Source organism: Bos taurus, chromosome 20, assembly GCF_002263795.3.
Source record: "Bos taurus isolate L1 Dominette 01449 registration number 42190680 breed Hereford chromosome 20, ARS-UCD2.0, whole genome shotgun sequence".
In the NCBI taxonomy this organism is placed as follows: domain Eukaryota; kingdom Metazoa; phylum Chordata; class Mammalia; order Artiodactyla; family Bovidae; genus Bos; species Bos taurus.
In genome coordinates this window covers 70,703,847-70,725,966 of record NC_037347.1, presented here as the reverse complement: position 1 = coordinate 70,725,966, position 22,120 = coordinate 70,703,847, and positions in this window count along the sequence as shown.

Sequence of the window (22,120 nt, the reverse complement as noted above, 5' to 3'; positions counted from 1 at the left end):
CTCAAAGGGCAACAGAAGCCACAGCTGCGCGGACCTGCACTTGGAAGCTGCCCTTTGGCAGTTTGTGTCATCGACCTGCACCCCACAGATCTGCTGGGAAGGACACGGCAGTGCATGCAGTCAGGGGCAGGAGAGTCAGGAGGAACGGTGCCTGGGCTCTGACCACAGGCCCTGGAAATCGCTCCAGTGTGTTTCCACCTCCAGACTGCGGTCTCTCCCACAGTTCAGTTCAGTTCAGTTGCTCAGTCGTGTCTGACTCTTTGCGACCTCATGGACTGTAGCACGCCAGGCTTCCCTGTCCTTCACCATCTCCCAGAGCTTGCTCAAACTCATGTCCATTGAGTTGGTGATGCCATCCAACCATCTCATCCTCTGTCGTTCCCTTCTCCTCCCGCCTTCAATCTTTCCTAGCATCAGGGTCTTTTCCAATGAGTCAGTTCTTTGAATCAGGTGGCCAAAGAATTGGAGTTTCAGCTTCAGCATCAGTCCTTTCCATGAATATTCAGGACTGATCTCCTTTAGGATGCAGTGGCTGTCTCTCCCACAGCCTCTCATTAGAGAAGGGAGTAGGGGGATGAGGACTCAGGCACTTCTGGGGTTTCGCCGTGAGCACCCACAGCGGGACAGGCTTGGCTCCGGTGGACCCCCCGGGAGAAGGAGTGGCCTCTGCCTCCCCCAGTTTCGGACCAGGACGTGGTGCAGACCTGCTGAAACCCACTGCTGTTTGTCCTCCGGCGTCCACGGCTAAGACCCCACTCACGGCGTTTGTACGCCGTCCACGTCTGACCAGCGGCTCGTAGGTGGACAGAAGTGTGGTAGGTCCACTCTCGGATGTAAAGGAACCGTCCTCCACTCTTCTTCCAGCCCCGATGACCTCGAGGCTCCACGGCCAGCTGGCAGGGCACAGCCGGGGCCCCTGCGTGTCCGTGTGGAGCAGAGGCCCCCGCCCCACGGCACGGCCCTTCCCTTCAGAAGGACGTGACTTTTCTGGGGTTTTATGTCTGTCTGTCTGTCCATGGTGCCGCAGAGAGTCAGACACAACTTAACGACTGAACAACAGCGTCCGTGTGTCAGAGCGGTCAGCCTGCCCTCACCAGTCCCGGGCACAGGGCGAGGAAAATCGTCTTTGGAAGCCTTCCTTGGCAAAGGCTGAGTGAGGGCACTGGAAGGCTCGCTAAGACCTGCGTCTCAGCGGCGCAGCGGGATGAAGATTTAAAGAAGAGTCTCCGCAGAAACCACGGGCTCGCCGCGATCGTCCTTTCTAGTCCCCTGTAACTGTTCTGAAGGCCTGGTTTGCACTCCGCACGAGGCGGGGCTCCTGCCCCCGGGCTTGTGGGTCCAGCTCGCTGACGGCAGGGGTGGGGTCTGGGAGTGTGTGCCTCACGGTCACGTTTGCTCTACGCGTGGACCTCCAGGCCCCGAAGACAAAAAGAGTCCACTTTGTCAACCAGCGAACAAAGGCTTCCCGTCTTTGGAAAAAGGGATTAGCTCTGGCCAGGGTCTAGGAGGGACCAACGTGACGCTAAAATAGTCACAAGGTTGACATGCGGCTGCGGAGGCTAAAGCGAACTAGCTCGTGTCTATAGAACCCACCTGCGCCCCAGGGGAGGCCCCGCCCCACGCCCACCTGCGCACCAGGGGAGGCCCCGCCCCTGGGCCTTGCTGGTGACTTGGGGGAGGTTCCGGTTTCAGCCTGCATGCGGGGAGGGTGGCTGTCCACCGCCTCCCGTCCCCAGCAGATCTGCCGAATGAATCAGGAGAGACAGCAGGACGAGTCCCCAGCTGGCCCCGAGCCCCACGCATCCTTGTCGCCTTCCTCACCGCCACCTGGTCTCCCCCACCCTCCAGGGCGCTGAGGGCACTGGGAGCGGGCAGGGGGCCCCGTCCGCCTCCCCTGAGTCCCCGTGCCTAGGACGGTGCCCAGAGCAGGACCAGGGTGCGTTGGACGAGTGGGTGATGGGTGACCGTCCGCTCAGCGATTAACGACGGGGTTGATGGATGTCTGTCCCACTTGCTGAAACCATCCCCTCAGCCTCCAGTGATGGCTCTGTGTCCCTGAGATAACCCCCGTCTTCTCCAGGGCTCCTTCCTGGGTCGGGGGGGAGGGGGAGCTGAAATGAGGTGTCAGTGCGCTGAGGTCCTGTGGTTGCCACACAGCTGGGGGGGCGTGTTTCTTTGGAGGCCGAATGGTCAAGGTGAAGATGCTGAGGCTTCTACCCAGCCCAGGGTCTCCCCACAGTTAACGGACGGATGAATAAGAGAATTCTGCCTGAAAAGAGTTCAGACACGTGTTTGCCAGAGTCTAAGATCAAGACACTGTGTTCTCCATCACTACTTTCGGGAGCTTGAGAGAAACGAAGGAAACAAGGTACAATTGATGCTCCTCTCAGAACTTCCCTTTGAGCGGGAGTCCAGGAGCGGCTGAACGCCAAGGAGTCAGAGGCCAGAGGGGCTGCAGGGGGAGGGGATGTGTCCGTTGGTCACCAGTCACCTCAGGGGACACCCCTCTGGCCTGCACGGAAACCAGCTCTGTGAGATTCGGGGGATCAGAAGCTTAAAAAGGTCAAGACGGTAGATTCCTCAGCGTCGCTGGAGAAGGTGCCCAGACGGCAGTGGGATGGGACGCCTGGGTCACCGACAGCCTGCTGCACATGCTGCCTGCTTCCTGGAGAGACCGAGGACCCCTGGGGCCAGCGTGGCCCCCAGAGGTGTTGGCACCACAGTCCACAGGGACATTGCCTCCTGTCCTTGAATTGCCCAGGTGAGGTGCTCCATTGGCTGGCCAGACCTCCATCGCAGGGGTGAGTCCTCCGCTGGGCCTGGGGTGGGCGTGGGCCCCATCACAGGGGTGAGTCCTCTGCTGGGCCTGGGTGGACTCCATCGCAGGGGTGAGTCCTCCGATGGGCCTGGGGTGGGCGTGGGCCCCAGGGGCAGGCACGACTGCCTGTGTCCATCGTGTGAAGGTGTTTGGGTCCAGAGGCCAGAACTGCCTGCTGACATCACCACCAAGGAGCAGGGGTGCAAACCCACATCCCTTGGGTCCTTCACAGACAGACTTCAGGCAGGTGCCCCTGCCCAAGACCCAGGCGTGGGGCAAGAGAGAGTCTGGCTCCTGGACCTCCTGTGGCCGTCCCGAGTACGGGGCTGGAGCCTGTGCCATGTGTCCTGGTCGTGGGACTTCTGACCCCCACTATTCCAGATCGTGGTGGCTCTCCCAGCTGCGTCTTCTCTCAGCCCACGGAACAAGCCATGGGGTGGCTTGCTCAGCCTCCCCAACAACTCTGAAGGCCAGTAAAACCCTAGTTAATCTCATTCTGCCTATCACCACCCTGATCAGAGAAGCCGATAGCAGAGAAGTCAGGAAAAGATTGTCTGCCAAAGCCCTTCCGTAGGCAGAAGGAAGACCGCAGTGCCGGTCAGGCCTCCAAAACGTTGGTGTTGTCATCGCTGAGCTCTGGCACTAATTATTTCTGCAGCACATTGTGCTGTAACGCAGATCATCTCAGTCACCAGGTCTCCTTCGTGCCCCTAAAATGCTTTGACCAAGGCGGGTGCCTCATAGTCCTCCTGCCAGCTGCAGTGCTGACTTCTAGAACCATGAGGGATCCAGGCAAATGCAGAGAGGTGCGGAGAGAAAAGGAGAAAACTTTACTGAGGCGCGTAAACGTCATTTGAATAAATCAAGGGCAGCCTAATTTTTTAGCTTTCCCTCTTTTCTGACACACGAGCTCGAGGCTGTGTCTCCTGTGCCCAAGTTAACTGCGTAGACACGTTTTAATAGGTGAGATATTTGTTAACTTCAGCTCAATCTGTGGCTGTGTTTCGGTCAGGATTTCTTCTTCCGTTCAGTGGCTATTTACAAGTCCACTTCTTAATTTCCAAACACGGGGATTTTTTGGTCACCTTATTGTCATCTGGTGGTATGATAATCACATGTGATCAGAGAGCACTCCTGGGATGATTTCGGTCCTTGGGGGCTTGCTGCGGCCTACCCCGTGGCCTGCTCTGTAGAGACTGGCCAGGTGTGTCCTCCACGTGAGCACACATGTGTCGTGCTGTCGGGAGAGGTCTTCTGCACTGCTCTAGACTTCTGAATCCCAAAACCTGTTTGTCTACTTCTTTTGGCATCGCCAAGAGTGTTGGGTTAAAATCTATTTCTGAAATTGGGGATTTAATTATTTCTGCTTTTAAAATTTCCAGCTCTTATTTTATATGTCTGAAGCTGCAGTGTAAGTGCACACTGATTGGAACGGCATATTGTCCTGGTGGCGTGACAGTTTTCCAAGATGAAACACCCATCTTTGTCTTCAGTAATGTTCTCTGCCTTGGTGTCTATTTTGTCTGTGATGGGTATATCGGCCACGTGTGTGAGACCACAAAACAAGTCTTAATACACTTAAAAAGCAAATGCTACAAAATGTTTTCTCCAACCACAATGAAACATTAGTAACTGAAGGAAACCTGGAAGATCCACAGCTATGCAGATATGAAATGACACACACTTGGACAGCCACGAGTCAGTGAAGAAAGCACAAGGGGCTTTCGAAAATGCTTGGAGAGGAGTGAACATGGAAACAATGCAGTAGGCCTGTGGGATGGAGCGGGACGGCGCTCCAAGGCCCGCGATAAAGGAGGAGTCAAACAGCATGACCGTCCACCTTAAGGAGCAAGAAAAAGACTAAACTGATCTGAAAGCAAGCAGAAAGAAATAACAAAGACTAAATCAGAGAAGAGTGAACTAGAGAGAGGAAAAGCAAGCAAGAGTTAATGAACCTAAACATTGGTTCTTTGAAAAGATAAAATGTTGACAAGCTTTTAGTTAGATTAATCAAGAAATGATAGAGAGACAACTCTAATTACCAAATTCAGGAATAAAAGCAAGGGCATTACTACATATTTATAGAAATAAAAATAATTATATGAGGGGCTTCCCTGGTGGTCCTGTGGTTAAGACTCTAGGCTCCCAGTGCAGGGGGCCTGGGCTGGAGTCCTGGTCAGGGAACTAGACCCACATTGAGAACAATTAAGAGCCACATGCTGCAACTAAGACCTGGCTTAGACAAAAATGTAAGAATACTATGAACGATTTTATGCTGACAAATTAGATAACCTAAATAAAATGGACGTATCTCTAGAAACACACACAGCACCAAAATTGACTCAAAAGAAAGAGCAAATGTTTATAAATCTGTAATAAATGAGAAATTGAATCAATAAATTAAAAATCTTCCCAATGAATACGGACAGATCCCTTCACTGTTAAACTTCATCACACATTTTGAAGGAGAATGAACACCAACCATTCTCACACTTTTCCAAAAACGTTTGCAGATGGAGCACCACCTAACATCTACAAGGCCATGCCATCAGACAGAAAACTATAGCTCTGTATCCCTCATTAAAATAGATGCAGAAATCCTCAGCAAAAATCTAGCATCCCAAATCCTGCAGCATATTAAAGGGATTAAACTCCATGACCAAATGGGATTTATCCCAAGAATATGGGGGTGTTTCAACATCCAAAAATTAAACACTGTGATACATCGTATTAATAGAATGAAGAGAGAAAAAGGATAATCCCTATTGATGCAGAAAAGGCTTTTGAAAAAGCTAACATCTTATCATGATAAAAAGACTCAGTAAACGAGAAATAGAAGGAAACGTTCTCAGCAACTTCAAGCATATCTATGAAAAACCCACAGCTGACGTCGTGTTCAATGGGGAGAGCCTGAAACTTACCTCCTAAGACCAAAAGCAAGACGGGGAAGGTTGTGCTCAGTGCTTCTCTCAAAATTGTGTTGGAAGTTCTAGCCAGGGCGGGTAGGCAAGAAAAAGAAATAAATAGCACCCACATTGGGAAGGAAGAACAAAAGTATTTCTATTCGCAGATTACCTAATATTACAGACAGAAACCCCCAAATAATCCATAAAATGCCCTTAAAGCTAATAAATGAGAGAGTAAAGTTGGAGGACAAAATCAATATACAAAAACCAGTTGTATTTCTACTCTTTCACAATGGGGAACCCCCCCGCCCACCACCACCAAACAAAGGTATAAATAGAATTTTTGAACTGTGGTGCTGGAGAAGACTCTTGAGAGTCCCTTGGACTGCAAGGAGATCAAACCAGTCAATCCTAAAGTAAATCAGTCCTGAATATACATTGGAAGGACTGATGCTGAAGCTGAAGCTCCAATACTTTGGCCACCTGATATGAAGAACTGACTTACTGGAAAAGACCCTGATGCTGGGAGAGATTGAAGGCGGGAGGAGAAGGGGATGACAGAGGATGAGATGGTTGGATGGCATCACCACCTCGATGGACATGAGTTTAAACAAGCTTCGGGAGTTGGTGATGGACAGGGAGGCCTGGAGTGCTGCAGTCCATGGGGTCGCAAAGAGTCTGACACGACTGAGTGACTGAACTGAGCTGATAAATAATAGCGTCAAAAAGGATAAAACACCTGGTGATAAGTTTAGCTCAGGTGAGACCTGAACGCCCTGAGCTATGAAGTATTGTCAAGAGAAATTTAAATAGACCTCAGTAAAGGGGAAGGCACTCCACGCTCACTGATTGGAAGACTTACTATCGTAAGGATGGCTGTGCTCCCCAACACAATCAAATGAGCGTCCACTAAGATTCCAGTGGCCCGTGTGTGTGCAGAAATGGAAAAGCAGATCCTAAATTTCATTTGGAATGTTGAAAACATTCTGGAATAAGATAGGGTCGAGGTTGCCGTACACTGAGAAAATACTAAAAGTCACTGAACTGTGCAGCTGAAAATGGTAAACCTCATGTTATGTGAATGGCTCACACAGCAAACCCCACGTGTACAAAGATATTAACTGGAATATCATTTTAAACAGTGAACAATTAGAAACAGCGTGAATGGCAAACTTTGACACATGGTGAGAACAGTGTGGGACAGGCTCTCGACGCGCTTTATCATGCACAGCACTTTTAAAGACTATTGTGGGTAGTGCTGCGAAATGTAATAATTATGTTCAGTAAAACAGAAGCAGGGTACAATATTGCTTATATTCTATAAAATCAGCTTTTAAAACAGTATACACACGAACAAAGACTGGAAAAGAAAGAATACAATTGAAATTAGTTCTGTGTGGTTATGGGTGATTTTAAAATTTTATTTAAAATTTTCTTTTACTTTCTTTTATGGTAGAAAAAGAGTTGTTGCCACTCACTTAAAACTACTTATTAAAACTTACTTGTGCCATCACAAAATAACAATGCAGAATTTTAAATTTGAGCTAAAAAACAATGAATATTAACAGATAAGTCAATTGCTATATCAAAAACATTTAGCAGAATGTATCTTGAACTGATGCTGAAGAGGCCTTGGATTTCCTTGGGATTAACACTTTCAGTGAATTTTGAAATCTTTCATTTTACTGACTATTTTAAAGAGGAAAAAAGACTTACTTATTTTATCTTAAAACTTTGAAACTCTCCAACATTAGTATAATAAGATGTTAGAGAGAGACCAGTGTCTTCCTTCCTTCTTTCCTTTCTTCTTCCATTATTTTGCTTATTCATTAAATATTTATCACCAACAATATATTAGACAATGTTGAGAAAAAAAGAAAAGCAAAATGTAAATATTTCCCACAAAAACTTTTGGTTTAATAAAGGATATAGCACATTCAGCTACCTGTGTCTTTTAAAATAATGTTTCATTTAAATTTCAACACTACGGTAGAGAACATTTGTTTCACATAAGTTCATTGGAGAAAATGGAATTATACTCATGGATTTCTTTTTTTAGTTCAAGATATTCAGACCTTCTCCTTAGCTAAAATTCTGCCAATCCTCATTTTAGTAAGCTGCCTTTACCATGAAGCTGCCTTGTTCCGTTGAATACAAGTTAGTTTGGGGGAAGTGATGAAATCTGCTTTAAAGAGTTAACCAAATCATTACTGAAATTAGGAGAAGAGGAATTCGTATTGTGTGTTGATTATTAGACCCAATTGCAAGCAGACCCTTGGAAGCGGATTCCTCAAAGGCAGACACACTCAGTACGGATGTATCTGAGGAGCAGATCCCGAGTGCCCGTGGCAGGACTCAGCGGTGACCAGCCTTCCATCTCTTCTCTCCAAACCCTTTGCTTCTTGACCCGGGTCTTGGCTTTCAGCTGTTGCCAAAGGGATTGCAGACAAAAGCCCAGGCTCTGGTGGCAGAGCCCTTTAAGAAGGGATCAGGCTGATGGCCCAGAGTGGATGACCCACCAGACCCCAGAGATGCCTTCTGATGCCTGGGTTCCCGATTTTGTTACTGACACTGAGCAACTGTTCAGATCGTGGGGCATGGTTCATGCACGTGTGATGGAGGGTAGAGAAATGTTCGTGCTGCCCTTCCAAAGGACAAACCCAACCAAACAGACATTAGGGAAAGCAAGATCTTCATTATCTTTAAATTGTTACATTCTTAGAGATTGCAGGTCCTGTTTTAGTTCATAAAACACAACATACATAAGTATTTAAATTTGGCACATATCTTCATCGGATTTTGTTTGGTGCATTCACGCATGCTCAGTCTCTAGGTTGTGTCTGACTCTTTTGACCCCATGGACTGTAGCCCGCCAGGCTCCTCTGTTCATGAGATTCTCCAGGCAAGAGTACCAGAGAGGCTTGCCATGTCCTTCTCCAGGGAAATCGTCCGACCCTGGGACTGAATCCCCATCTCCTGTGCCTCCTGTATCGGCAGGTGGATTCTTTACTGACGAATCACCTGGGGGGCCCAGGTTTTGTTTGGTTCAGTTCAGCTCAGTCGCTCAGTCATGTCTGACTCTTTATGACCCCATGAACCATAGCCTGCAAGGCCTCCCTGTCCATCACCAACTCCCGGAGTCCACCCAAACCCAAGCCCATTGAGTCGTTGATGCCATCCAGCCATCTCATCCTCTGTCATCCCCTTCTCCTCCTGCCCTCAATCTTTCCCAGCATCAGGGTCTTTTCAAATGAGTCAGCTCTTTGCATCAGGTGGCCAAAGTACTGGAGCTTCAGCTTCACCATCAGTCCTTCCAATGAACACCCAGGACTGACCTCCTTTAGGATGGACTGGTTTGATCTTGCAGTCCGAGGGACTCTCAACAGTCTTCTCCAACACCACAGTTCAAAAGCATCAATTCTTCAGCGCTCAGCTTTCTTTATAGTCCAACTCTTATGTTCATATATGACTGCTGGAAAAACCCGTAGCTTTGACTAGACAGACCTTTGTTGGCAAAGTAATGTCTCTTCTTAATATGCTGTCTAGGTTGGTCATAGCTTTTCTTCCAAGGAGCAAGCATCTTTTAATTTCATGGCTGCAGTCACCATCTGCACTGATTTTTGGAGCCCCCCCAAGATAAAGTCAGCCACTGCTTCCACTGTTTCCTCATCTATTTGCCATGAAATGATGGGACCGGATGCCATGATCTTCATTTTCTGAATGTTGAGCTTTAAGCCAACTTTTTCACTCTCCTTTTTCACTTTCATCAAGAGGTACGTGGTCATTATGAAAACAAACCTCCACTCTGTGACCAGCTTGATGAGAGCAATCAGCGTGTAGCTGTCAGAAGAGAGAAGTCACTCTGCTCGCTAACCTCCCCTGCGCTGGCACAGCCTTGCTCTCATGTTCAGTGACTTGGGATGGATTGGGTTATACTCAGGCTCCCCATGTGCAGCCGCTTTGAGTTTTTATTTTGGAACCCCTGCTGCAGGGGGCTGTGCCCCAGGCAGCGTCTAGTTCCCCCGCACCCCCCTGGAGCAGCGGGAATCAGAGGAGAGAAGTTATTTCTTGTCCCCCTGAGGCACAGCGGTCACCCCCAGTGGATTTTACCCACAGGTGCCATGGGCTCTGGGAATATCTCTGGGGGCTGTTTTAGCAGTGAGCACCGTGGCTGCATGTGTCTGTCCCCCTGTCCTTGGGTGACCCTCCGGCATCCTTGCCCGAATGGACAGCATCTGGCTGTCAGCTGCTCTGGCTCCATTGGCCTCGGCCGCCTGCCACGGTTCAGACCCCGAGGTCTCCCTCCCACAACTTATCCTTCAGTGCTCAGCTGTACCTGTCCTTAGATAAGTGTCCTTCCTTGAAAAGATATTTTTACAGAAAAAAAAAGTTGACCAACTTACATGATTAGAGTGAAGGCGCAACCTGAATGTTTTAATATAATAGTTTTCTGAATAGACTCATTGCTTCAAACTATTCTCAAACAGCACTGCTGCTCTGGGTTGGGGTACATCCCTCCCCAGCCCTGATGAAGGAGGCTTGGCTCCACCTGTGAGGGTGTATAACGATGACGCGACCCACTGTGGACACCGCACACCAGTCATCAAATCTTCCTCCTGGAAAAGCAGCTCGGCTGGTTTGAATGCTAAACAATCACACACTTGGATAATGACGCATATATAGGCTACAATGAGCTCATCTTTAGCACTTTAATAGAACCTTCACTTTCTGTTCTGTGTGGAGATTAATTTGGGGCATGCCCAGGGATAAAACTGGCTGCCATCGTGTGTTTCTCCAGAGCCCACCCCTCTGGTTTGGAACTGTTAGGGCTCGTATTCGAGAGAATTTTGTCCTCTACCCCGGGATGGTGATTCTGAGAAGAGAACAAATGAGGTGAAGTTGTGACTGCCCTGGTCCCCTGTTAGTTTTCAAGCTGTGGTGCTGGGACAGGCTGAACTGTGTTTCCCCCAAATTTTTGTGTTGAAACCCTATCTCATAGGAAAAAAACGACAAAGAAGATGTCTGGACTATTTCCAAATACTTGGAAATCAAATAACACACTCCTAGCTAATCCATGAGTTAAATAAGAAATCAAGAGAGAAATCAGAAAGCGTAAGAATGCAAACAAAACAGCAGAACATCACCATTTCAAGGCAGATCCGAAGTAGCGCTTGCAGGAAAGTTTATAGAACTAATTTCTATCATTAGAAAAGAAGAAAACTCAGTGTAGAAAAAATGAAACTCAGTGTAAGAGAAGAAAGGAAATAATAAGTATCAGGCAGGAATCAACAAATTAGAAAAATTAGAAAACATTGAACCAAAACCATAAAACCTAAAGCTGGTTCTTTGGAAAACAGATAAAATAAATAAACCTCAAGTCCAACTAGGGGAAAGAAAGAAAGCACAAATTACCAATGTCATTACATGCCACTACGGTTTCTATAGATATTGAGACTATAATAAGTATTATAGGCATTATAATAACTGTAATTAGTATAATTTTAATAAATTTTATGCCAACAAATTTAAAAACGTAGATAAAATGGACTATACCTTGGAAGACAGAAACCACCAAAACTCATAGAGGAAAAATAGAGAGTCTGACTAGCCACATATATCTCTCTCCAATACGTTTAATATATAGTTAAAAATCTTCCCACAAAGAAGACTCCAGGCCCACATGGCTTCTCTGCTGAACACACCAAACATTTCGTGAAGAAGCACCTACATTAACACTGTACTTACTGATGAAATTCCGACTGTGTCTTCATTAAGAGTAAGATGAGATGAATACACCCCTTCTGACCACATCTCATGAGCATTGTGTTGAAAGTTCCAGCCAGGTTGACAGTTATGCAAGAGAACTGATAAAACACAGACTGGGAAGAAAAAGTAAAACTGTCTTAATTTGCAGACAACACACTTATTTATGTAGAAAATTCCATGAAATCTATAAAGCAGCTACTAGAAATAATATGTGAGTTTAGCAAAGTCACAGAATATAAGATCAGTATAGAAAAATCTATTGTCTTTAAATACTGATAACATTGGAAATAAAAATGAAAAAATACCAATCACAATATCATAAAAATATGAAGCAATTAGGGATAAACCTGACGAAAAGTAAGACCTAGACACTGAAAATTTCATACTTTGGATGAGCAATTAAAATAGACCTAATTAAATGGAGATATTTACACAGAAACTGATGAGGAGACTAATTCTTGCTGGCATGTCAGTCCACCCCAGATTTATGGGAAATACCAACCACCATTTTAGCAGGGACTCCCTTTTTTGCAGAAATTGACAATCTAATTGTAAAATTCATGTGCATGTATAAAATAAGGATAGTCAAATAACTTTGAAATAGAAGAACAAATTTGGAAATTTTCCATATCTGATCTCAGGACATTCTGTATTATTTTTAGGATTTACTCCTTGGACAAACAAGGCAGTAGAATTTAATAGGGAATCCAGAAATAGACCCATGTATATATTGATTGAGTTTTGATAAATCTACAAAAGCGATTCAGTGGAGAAAAGACAGTTCTCCTACCCTTCCAGAACAACCAGTGATCTGTGCATAAAAAACGAACCTGGCTTATTCTTTGCACCATGTACAAAATATACTCAAAACGGATTATCAGTTCAGTTCAGTCGCTCAGTCGTGCCTTACTCTTGAAACGGATTATAGACATAAATAAAAGTGAAGACTACTAAGTTTCTAGAAGAAAACACAGGATGACATCTTTGGGACTTTGGGTTAGACAAATATTTCTCAGATGTAACGTCAAGACCATGATCTAAAAAAGGATCATCAAAATTTACCTCATCAAAATCAGTAGCTTCTCTATAAAGAAGAGTGAAGATACAGGTCAGACCCTGGGAAAAATAATTGCAAATCACATATCTGATATGGCCTTGTATTCTGAATACATAAAGAACTCTGAAAAGCCAGTAATAGGAAAACAAGCAATCCAGCACAAATGGCCAAGGCTGGGAGCTGAGGGGTCTGTTTTGGCTTCAGGAAGCCCCGAGGCAGAGAAGTGGAGAGACTCCAGCACCTCTGCTCGAGGTGGGACCCGGCCAGTGGGCACAGAGCTGCCCACCCTGGCCACAGGGATCCTGGGCTCCCAGCGTCTGACTCAGGGATGTCTCCTCTCCCCTCCCCGGATGACCTCTCTCCCTGTTTTCAGCCGAGCAGTGTAGGTTTCCTGGTGAACAATCAAATCTCTTCATATGATGAGCTTCCGCTCTGCTTTCTCATACTTTTCCTCTTGTTGGCTCCCTGTTTATCCCTCATTTGCTGGTGGGGCCAGTTTTCTGAGGAGAGGATGAGTGTACAGGGAGGTTCCCGGCCATTCAGGCTCAAGTCTGCGTGTATACATCACACTTGCCCTTAGTACCATTCTCATCGGCCTGTTGCACGAATCCTTCCCGACTCCTTCCCAGGCTGCTCAGGATGGAGCTGAGTAGACTCTGTGGGCACCTTGACTTACTCTCTCTTTCCATCAGTGTGCTTTTAACCCATATCCTGTTAGGACCATAAAGAGGAGATCCTTTATCTGCCCAAAAGATAAAGTGACGTTTCTGCAGGACAGATGTGATCGGGAATTTTTAACTCCATGAGTCTCATCATGTTCTTTGAGTCCTCACTCCTGGGACCAAGAACTGCAAACCATTTCACAATCTGCCTCTCTTTTTCTCCCGAGTCAGATTCTCTCCATTCACAGGTTCTAATTCACCAGCATGGTTTGTTCCAAGTTATCAATATCCTTCTTGCTTAAACAGACTAATGTTGTTGTTGTTCAGTCACTCAGTCGTGTCCAACTCTTTGCAACCCCATGGACTGCAGCATGCCAGGCTTCCCTGTCCTGCACCATCTCCTGGAGTTTGCTCAAACTCAAGTCCATTGAGTCAGTGATGCCATCCAACCATCTCATCTTCTGTCGCCCCCTTGTCTTCCTGCCCTCAACCTTCCCCAGACTAACACAGATACCTGTTATAGAACAGATGCCCCTTCCGAATCATTTTATCCTTGTCTTATTGGATTATCTGAGATCATAGGCACAGGAGCAATGATTGCGTGTATCTGACTTAAAGACAAGCATCTGATATTTTGTCTCTCTATTCGGTGTGTGCTCGGGGCTTCTGATGTTAACATGTGTCTGTATGCTCATGAGAACAAATGTTGGTTTATTATATTTGATCAACTTGGTACTGCATCATAGACTGTGGAGATTCATTGATGCTATCTTTGCAACCCGATAAATGCTCTACTTTGTAAATGCCCCTTGAGTGTTTGAAAATAATTTCTATGGTCTGTTAAGAAATTTATTTTTTGTGTGTATTAGGTCAACTTGATCTGTTGTGTATTCAAATCCTCCTTTTATGGCACACTTTACTATCTGTCAATTTTAAGAGTTGTGGTAATGATTCCTTTAATTCTTGTGAATCTGTCCATTTATCCCTGCATTTATGACAATTTTGTGGTGTTATCCTGAAGCTCTGTTCTTAAGGGAATACAAATTCATGGCTATATTCCTCAAGAATTATACCTTTTATCGTTATAAGGTATCCGTCTTTTTCCATTTTACGTTTTAATCTACTTTTCACTTTGATGTTAACAGCGGCCTCTCTGCTGTTCTTATTTGTGTTTGTCTCCTTTATTTCCCCTGTGTTTTTATGTTACATTTTTCTCTTATCATTTAATTTCTTATAAACACACATAAGTAAATTTTATTTTTAAATGAAATCTAAGAAATTCTTAGACTTTGTAGACCCTCCTCCCTGATCAGCACCGCACGCTCCTCCAAAGGGCCATAAACTTTTGCGTCTCCAGCTGGAGGGAAGTTAAACAGCGCCCTTTCTGCCAAGCTTCAAGGTCTTGGACAAGCAAATAATTTCCTAACATTAAAGAAATGTTTTATGTGTTTTGAGCATCAGTTCTCCTCATTTAAATGCCGACAGTAAACTGGTTTATTGCTGTAGAGCCGCAGCAAGTAGGCGCCCAGAGGCGAGGCGTCACGCTAATCGTCCGCGTTGTCTGCAGTACTGGGCCTGCTCAGCTTCAGCACGTGGGTTAATGACTCCGCTGTAAATAAGTGGGAAGTGTTTAAGGTGGTATTAATTGAAATGCATTCATGTAATTACAAACCCTCATGTCAGGCTGAAGGCCTCTAATGCCCACTCTCTCCCGGAGCAACTTGTAACCCAGCTGTCAGAAGCCTGCACGCTCTCCTCCTTGATTCTCACTTTTCTTTCCACAGAGGCGGCTCATCCATGCTGCCAGCAGGAACCGGATGTGGGGACACGGCCGGGGTGGGCGGTGGAGAGCGTGTTCCCTGTGATGGGGGGGCTCACCGCGGTTCTCAGGCAGCAGGACAGTCCATTCTCTGCCAGTTCCGTTAGGCTGGCGTGTGGGTTTTCTGAAGCTTTGACCGGAAACCACTGTCCAGCTTTCCTGGATGAGCTCCCACCAGCCACCCTTGACACACTGGCCGTCAGTGACCGGGAGGTGGGGAGAACACGGAGGCTGAGTGGACAGACGACACGCCGCACCTGAGGCTGTGCTGTACCGGCACACACGTGTGTACACGCAGATGCACGTGTGAGTGTCCCTCCAGTACTGGGAAGGGACTGGCGCGTGCTCATCCCCAGGTCCACATGGGGAGATGGTCCGGTTGGTTCAGATATCGTGGCTGGGAGCCAGGGCCAGGAGCCTCATCCCTGCGGCCCCAGTGAGTGCCCCGAGTCCCCTTAAAAGGACTGCAGGCTGCCTCCCAGTAACCCCGCCACACAACCAGCTGTGGGGAGGGGCCTGGGGGGAGGTGCCCAGAAGTGGACGCCCCCTCCTTGAGGCCACCTTCTCTCTGTGCACAAAGGCACAGGATGCTAGGGAAGACTCTGCAGGGACTGGAGGGCAGGGTGGCGTTTAAAGGACACCCATCACCAGGCATGAGTTACAGTCGTTCAGAAAGTAAAAGCGACACGTGTCGGTGGCTGTCCCGTGGGTGTTGTTCCAGCCTCACCCTGGCGTGTCCAATGGTCCTTCAGCCTCGGGGCCACGGACGGCTTGGCTGCAGCTGCCCCTCTGGAGCCGTGTCGTGAGCACCCCGTGTGTTCTGGGTCACCCTTTGGCCTGACGGTGTGTCTTTTGGGGAGGCCATCTGTTCCGGCTGAGGAGAGGGGGCGGCGCACCGCGGGGCCGTGTCCGCCAGACCTGGGGCAGGTGGATGCGTGGGCCACAGCCTCCCCACTCTGGGGGGAACGGGGGGCGGGGTGGTGTTTGATTTTTCAGGAAAAGAAATTCCACAGGGGAAGGAGTAAGGCTTTGGTAGTCGACAATATCAGCTCTAAAAATGCAATTTCCGGATTAATAACAAAGACTCTGCTCGCGTTCCCTGGCTCCTGGAGGACGCGCTCTGACCACAGAGCATATTGCGCCCCGCGGCGCCGGGCCATCACGACTCCACAGTCCTCCCCTTTCCGATGGGAGACGTCTATTAAAACGGGTCGTGGCTCGTCCCGGCCCGCACCCCCACCCACCCGGAAATGAGAAATGCACCCCAGTAGATCAGCCTCTGGTTAAATATTAAAGCTTGCAGCTTTAATATTTGTGTGTCTCTGTGTTGCATCACGGTAGAGAAACACTCACAAGAAAGAGGGTTTCCTTATGAAACCTCCACTCTCTAAGCTGTGCTGACCTAGTTTGTCCTACTTAGAATTTTTTACATCAAGGACCCACTTAGACAAGAAACAAAATGTATCGATCACACACATACAAATATACACAAAATGTACCTGTGTGTGTAGAAACATACATGTGCAGATACATACGTGAGCAGGCTATCACACGTATGCGAAAGCACTTATTGACACACTAAACGTCATTTATGGCTTCAGAATCTATTTCACTGTTTGTATCTCATCAGTCTACTTTGGAGAAAAATAAGAAACGATAGGTGGGCTTGTGATTAAGACAGAGACTCATCACTCCTCTGGCCAAGAAGTTAAAGTTCTCCTTCAGGAAAAAGTCCTGCTCCAAAGGGAAATAAGAAATAGGAATCAGAAGAGGAAGTGAAGGTGAGAGAAACCCACATCCATTCACTGCTTCAACCCATCCACACCAAACCCCGTGGGCGAGGGGAAAGAAGGGAGCGCGTTGTCTGTTAAGGGTTAAGTATTTCACACAGTCTGCAAAATGAGACTGAAGAAAACAGGGACCGGGCCATTAGAGGGACTGAGAGTGTGTAGCTTAAGTGGAAGAATTCTTGAAACCTGAAAACGAAGATTAGCATTTTCAGATTGTTAAAACTGCCATCATGCTGAGAGGATAAAGGAGTCCCTGTGTGTAACAAAGGACAACACGCCTGATAATATTCATCCTGAGCACGTCGATTATTATAATGAACAAGGCAAGTCTTTGGGTCCATGGTCCCCGTTTCCTCCTGGTTCTCAGCCAGGCATAGCTCACAGATGAATAGACACCATTTTCTCTGAAAGCTCCTGGACTGTGGCTTGAACCTCAGTCTTTACAGGGGTGGATTTAGAGTTTTCTGTTTGCTCAGAAGCTGGTTGCTCCACGCACTGCACGTCCCAGGCCTTGGCGCTCAGCTGTGCTGTCCACTGGCCTGATGCTCTGCATGGGGGGTTGATGAGTCTGAGCAGGGCCACCTCGTAGCGGCCGCTGCAGCCTTGGTTCCAGGCTCCGAGCGGCTGTCCGAGAGCCTCCAGGCGAGAGGTGGCAGTGTGTAGGTGGCCAGTCACTCTCTCAGCATGTCTGGGGTCTGCCCACCTCTGCTGGCTGAAGTGCATGCGTCCATTTTCTCTCCAAGAGTGGTGAGAGCCTGGATCGTCCCTCCCTCCCGCCGTCATCAGCTGTGCTCTCTAAACTGCAGACGGACAAGCTGAGACCCGTGGACGATTCTGCGGGTGTGGCTAACATCCACACGTGGTGGGTATGAGTGGGCACAGTGAAGGTCGTGGGCAGTGGTCATAAATGGTGATTGGTGGTGGCATTGGCAATAGCTGCAAGCGAAGGTCAAAGGCCATTGTCAAGGGCAATTATTGTGGGTGACTGTCGGTGGGGGTCATGCATGATGGTGACAGTGTTCATGGCAGAGGTCACCAGGATGCTTTCAGGGAAAATGCACTCTTTGGGGAAACAATACGGTTGTCTGGATCGCAGGCTGTTCTTACCTGGAGGTGTGTTCTGGTAGGAAGTTCAAGGAAGTGCAAAATCTGTCACCCTCGTGGCGGGAGTAACAGCGGCTAGCAGTAAAGACAGGCAGAGAACACTAAGGGAGACCGAGGAACATACGGCTGGTCCCCGGGGGAAGGTGGCTTCCTGCAGAGAGAATGCAGGATATGCGACCCGCCTCTGCCCTTCCACCATGGCAGGGTGGCTCCACGAAGAGACACACATTTCTTACGACCAATGAGAAGCGGTGAAAATAAAGTCTGGGTCCCTGAATGTAAATCCGTCTTAAGGTGTGAATCCTGAGCTCATGGAATCTGGTGATTCCTTTGAGGCTCACAGAGGCTGTTTCCACCCAGGTACCCTCCTGTAAAGACCTTAAAACTGGCCCCCGACCCTCAGGCCCAGCGTCATGACCTTCAGGTACACTCACATTTTAATAGTTTGAAGTATGCTGGTGACAGATTGAATCCGAGGACAAAATAGAAGAGCATTTTCTGTGGTTTCTGAAGTGCATTTGATCTGTATTTTCCCCTCCGAATTCCAGGCCCTGTAATGTTTCAACCTAAAATGGGGACTTCCTGAGTTACGTTGTGCAAACCTTCTCTTTGCTTCCTGAGGTTCGTCCTTCCATAGTTTTCCAGGACAGCAAAACAGATGAGTAGGTTCTGCTGAAACTTTCCCAAAAAATTCACCTTTGTGTCGAGGTAACAGTGGAGAATGCCCATCTCCAGCCTGTGCTTCGGGAAAGGCGTAGCGCATGGAGTCGTCGACGGCCCCGGATCAGAGAGGCTCCCGTCCCGCACCCCACACGTGACGCGCTGATGTGTGGGGCCTGTGGCTAATTTCACAGCTGGTGTGTTTGCTGCTGACCTGAAACCAAAGTGGAGGAATAAACAAAAGTGGGCAAAGAAATTCCAAGGGGTTCTGACAAAATGAAGTGCATGAATCTTGAGATGAAACCTGCTGGACTGGAAACTAGACATATTCTGTAAGATTGCGAGCCAAAAAAGTTAAATCTGGAAGAGCAGAGATAAAATTAAACAGATCAATAGCAGAATAGGCATTTCTTTAAAGTGACATTTCTAAGTTACACTTGAATTTCTCCAGTGATCATTTAATTTTTTTAGATGATGCTGAGATGGGTTTAAGCTCCAGGGTTGATGCCAGCAGAGGAGGGTATTTTTCCATCTGTTTATTTCACACAAGTGCATCTTGACCTGCATTTCGTGATTGCGAAGAGGAGTCAACTTCTAGTTCTGGCTATCCATTTTTCCCCCTTTTTCTAGAGTGGAAAGGAGAGCAGACTCAATCTAATGGCTGATGACTGGGGGTGAGACTACGGGGCCTTCCCAGGGACGGAACGCCCACCCCCAGTCCCCTGCCTCTTGTTTGTAAAACAAGCTCTAGCCTTCAAGTCCTTCCCTAAATGCCGATGAGCCAATTTAACCAGAAAAGTGAGACACTGCATCAGGAAACGTAAATAATCAAGCAAGACAAGATAGTAACAGTTTGGCCTTAAAGCCAAGTCCAGGACTGTATCTCCTCCTCATGGGCTATAGGTCACTTCCTGAGCCCTGGCCTGGAGCTGTTTTGCAGATACCCAAGCCCCCAGCAGGTAAAACCGGGTCACCGCATGCGGCCCGTTGGCGGTAGACCCCAGCCTGGTGGGAACCAGAAGGTTTGTGATCGGGATTCCTGAAACATCACCCTGTTACCTCGCCTTCAGCCAATCAGGACAGTATGTAAGCTGACACATACCCTGGACCACCCCCCACGAGGACCCCCTCGCACCCTTTGAACACCCTTCCCTGAGGCTGGGGCTCAGGTCTTCTGGCTCTCCTTGCTTGGCCCCGAGTTGGGTGTCTCCCGTTTGACAGCGCTCTCCTGCACCTCTGCCTGCTGTCAGTGTAGACTTTTTGCTTCTCTGGGGCGAGTGGACTCAGGTTGGGTTCACAAACGGGTTCAGTGTCCGTGGCGGCAGGGGACCGGCTGGATGACAGGGGCCTGTCGTTTGTGCCCTCCTCATTTGGTGTCCTGGGTGGGGCACCCTCTGGCCTCTATCACCCCCAGGATCTAAGCCCCCCCACGCCCCTCGGCGTGCAGGGATGCTGTCCCCTCACCCCACCCCAGCCCATCCCACTCAGCTTCCCCAGGCCCCATCCTGCCAAGACCACGCCCCCGGGAGTTTCTGCCCCGGACGCAGGGTCCTGCTAGGGGTGGGAGATCCACTGGAGGCGCTAGCTGTGTCCCGAGCGTGCGGAGGCCGCGGGCTGGCCCCCTGGTCCCTGCCCACCCTGAGCGGTCCTGGGGACCCAGCCAGACTCCTTCTGGGTGTGGCTTCCGTCAGAGCCCACGCGTGAACAGGTCTGGCCCGGGAACCCAGGGGTGCATCACCCGGACGCCCCTCCCGTGGGGCAGGCTCGTGAGAGGCCGGGATGGGGTGCAGGGTGGAGGGTGAGGAATCGCAGACCACCCTCCCCCAGCCTTACCAGGTGTCTGGATGGAAACGCCACGCGGACGGGGCGGCCTCTTCACAGAGGAGGAAGGAGACCCCACGGTTACGACTGGGAGAGAAAACACAGGAGTGAGGGAGAGAAATGAAAACTCACCCCAAAGAGAAGAGTCTGGGGAGGGGAGCCGGGACAGGGCGAGAGAGGTGCGTGGCCCCAGGAGGCTGCCTGGCAGGGCGTGGCCGTGGGGGGCGCCCTCGGGGACCCCCGCACGGCGAGGGTCCCAGCAGAAGAGGGGGAGTCGGGATAGGGACAGAGAGGTGTGGGGCCCCAGGAGGTCGTCCAGCAGAGGAGGAGGTGCCGGGCAGGATGGCTCCTCGGTGCAGGAGGCACAGGGTCTGCCTAGGGCTCCGCTGGAGGCTGTAAGGGGTCCTGGCCCCGGGCGCAGTCTGGACACTGTGGCTGGAGGTTTCTGCCTGCAGCTGCGGCACCTCAGATCCTGCGAGGCTTCAGCTCCTGAGGTCACACAGTCCACCCGGGGGCCCGGACCAGACCAGGGCTGCCCCGGCTCTGAGAGCAGCGGGAAAGCGAGCCGGGCCCGGCGCTGCCCAGGGGGAGGTGGACCCTGCACCCTTCGCCCAGGCCCCAGAAGGTGGGGAGCGGCCCACACGGAAGGGGGGCCCACACTCTGGCCAAAATCGGTGACAGAGGCAGGCGCGGAGCAGGGCGGGCAGGAAACCTGTGCGAGTCCACTCAGAGGAGGTGAGGGAAGGCACGGGCGTGTTTCTCGAGACAGTGAAGGGAACCGACGCTGGCAAGCGGGCTGAGTCCATGTAAACCAACAATGGCGCCCCCCTCAGGGGCGACGAGCACATCGCAGAGTCCCGCGGGAGATGGCGCCCCCCTCAGGGACGACGAGCACATCGCAGAGTCCCGCGGGAGATGGCGCCCCCCTCAGGGACGACGAGCACATCGCAGAGTCCCGCGGGAGATGGCGCCCCCCTCAGGGACGACGAGCACATCGCAGAGTCCCGCGGGAGATGGCGCCCCCCTCAGGGGCGACGAGCACATCGCAGAGTCCCGCGGGAGATGGCGCCCCCCTCAGGGGCGACGAGCACATCGCAGAGTCCCGCGGGAGATGGCGCCCCCCTCAGGGACGACGAGCGCATCGCAGAGTCCCGCGGGAGATGGCGCCCCCCGCAGGGACGACGAGCACATCGCAGAGTCCCGCGGGAGATGGCGCCCCCCTCAGGGGCGACGAGCGCATCGCAGAGTCCCGCGGGAGATGGCGCCCCCCTCAGGGGCGACGAGCGCATCGCAGAGTCCCGCGGGAGATGGCGCCCCCATCAGGGACGACAGGCACATCGCAGAGTCCCGCGGGAGATGGCGCCCCCCTCAGGGACGACAGGCACATCGCAGAGTCCCGCGGGAGATGGCGCCCCCCTCAGGGGCGACGAGCGCATCGCAGAGTCCCGCGGGAGATGGCGCCCCCATCAGGGACGACAGGCACATCGCAGAGTCCCGCGGGAGATGGCGCCCCCCTCAGGGACGACAGGCACATCGCAGAGTCCCGCGGGAGATGGCGCCCCCCTCAGGGACGACGAGCGCATCGCAGAGTCCCGCGGGAGATGGCGCCCCCCTCAGGGACGACGAGCACATCGCAGAGTCCCGCGGGAGCCCTGGGCTCACCTCAGGACCCGCACGGGCCGTGAGTGACCACCATGAGCAGCGCAGGTCAGGTAAC